We start from the raw sequence: 2,575 nt of genomic DNA on the forward strand, positions 1-2,575 counted from the left end.
ATGTAACATGATGATTAATAATGATTAATAATTAATTTTTCAGACGATAAAAGAATACAATGAAATATTAATGATGATCATTGATATTGATGATAAAAGTGATAATGATATTAAATAATAATAGTAATGAGTTTTTAAACAAAAAAACAAAAAAATTTCTTTTCGAATGAATTTGAAATACTTTTTAACGTTGTTTAATTAATATTCAAAAAAATTTTTTTCAAATGATTTTAAATACTTTTTAACTTTGCTTAATTAATATTAAAAAAAAAGGATTTCAAATGAATTCAAATACATTGTTTAATCAATATTTTTATTATAGCAAATTATCGTTTATTACAATTTTTTTTTTTTTTAAACTATAAAACAATGATAGAAATGAAAATATTAGTAATATATCAAAATAATTTTAAAATTTTTTTTAAAAAGAAAAAAAAAGAAAAAAAAAAATTGGTTTGACATATATGCCATTGAAAATAATTAAAAAATAAATAAAAAAAAATTGTCGTTTATTTATGATATGCACTAAATGGGAATTATCGGAGGGCGGGGGAAATGCGAAAGCGGGGGGGGAAAAAAAATAGGAGGAGGGTAAGAGGAGAAAGTTTTCCATTTGATACGAGAATGATTGTAGTAATATATAGGCATTGGTATGAACAAAAGTAAAAGCAATCAACCCGACCCAACTCCTCCCTCCTCTTACCACATTTCGGATACCGGGTTTGTCAAAGAACTCGAAAATTGATCATTCCTGTACATCATCTTACCCCATTCATATTACCCGCTCATCAAGGGAAAAAGAAAGATAGAGACAAAGAGAGAGAGAGAGAGAGAGAGAAAGAAAGAAAGAGAGTTACTAATTAGCAATTAACGAGTTGCTTTTCACATTCATTTACTAATAATAATAAAAATAATAATGTATGATATAACAAAAATTTTATCAATATACAATAGATAATATTAAAATTTAATCAAATTTTAATTCATCTTATCAGATTATCATTTTTATCATTTAATTAATCCAAAAAAAAAATTTCCTTACTTCAGCATATGATAAAATAATTATAATTTTCATTAATTTAACATTTATATAATAACAAATTCATTTTTCAATAAGCAAATAGCATATGATAGATACAATTTTATTCAAATATCAATAAAATACTGTCTTTAATCTTAGCTTTTATATGTATATATATACATAATAAACATATTTTAACTTTAATTACTTGTTGGCTAAATTAATTAAATGATGTAATAGAGATGCTTCAAAAGAAAAAGGAAGAAAAAAAGCTTAAAAATATTAGCAATCTTATAAAATTATTTAAATTTGATTATTTTTAGCTTCCTAAAATTATTAATTTAACTAATAATAGACTAATAATTTAAGTGAAACTAAAATATGTTCGGTCAAAAAATTTTAAAAAAATCATAATTGAAAAAAAAGTATTTTATTATAAGTGATAGTAAATAAAATACAGCTACTATTTTTATAGTAAATAAAAGTAAATAAAAAAAATTAATAGCGAACAAAAAAATTACAATAAACAAAAAAAGATCATAGTAAACAAAAAAAAAAAAATCACAGTAAAAATATTTATAGTAAATAAAAAAAAAAAATTGAGAGCAAATAAAATACAACTAGTATTTCCATAATTAATTAAGCTTATGAATGACTTTAAGAATATTTTAATTTTAAGAACATTTATAATTAATTTCAATTATTCTATTTTAGAAGATTTTAATTTTATACTAAACATCAATTGTTTTTTCATCGCTTCCTTTTTTTCATTACTTTCCCTTTTTTTTTTTGTCGTTGTAACAATTTTTTTTTACAATTTCAAATGCATAATTACAATATTTTAAATTCAAAAATTCATCAAAACAATTAATAATTTATTATTAATTTGAAAAATTAGGCAAGTAAATTTAGTAAAAAGTAAGAAAGGTTGCTTTGTTACACAATTTACTTCAAGCTTACTGTATTACCTATTACTTAATTTTTATGTTTTAGTAAAAGAAATAATAGTAGTCGAAAAAAAAAAAAGTTACAATCCTTGAATTTCGTTTTTTTTCTCTTGCTTCAACAATTTAATTTTAATAATAATAAATTCAAAAATTAAATGGATAATTTTTTAATTTTTGGGGAAAAAAAAAGCACTTTTAGAAGTTTTTATAAATTAGCAAAAAAAAAAAAGAAAAAATGAAAAAAAATCTCCGGAATGTAACAATTTTCTTTTTTTTTGTTGTAATGTGATAAATTGAAAATGTTACTTTTTCCACTTTTCTTTCATCTTTTCCCACCTTTTTTTTCCCCCCCCCCCTCTTTATATATTCATTTTGAAATAATTAATATCCGGAAATTAGTATAACACTTCCTCTTCTTCCGGAAATTTTTCTATAAAATGAAGGGAAAAAAAAATTCATTTCATTTTTGAATTAACGATTAAATGAAAATTTTTATTTATGACACAAAAAAAAAAAAAAAAACATTTTTCCACTTTTCGAATCATGCTGTTGTCCTTCAAATGATTTCGTAAATTTACATATCTTTCTTTACCCTTACAATTTACTT

The sequence above is a fragment of the Loa loa genome (genome assembly GCF_000183805.2).
Source record: "Loa loa unplaced genomic scaffold supercont3.383, whole genome shotgun sequence".
Classification (NCBI taxonomy): domain Eukaryota; kingdom Metazoa; phylum Nematoda; class Chromadorea; order Rhabditida; family Onchocercidae; genus Loa; species Loa loa.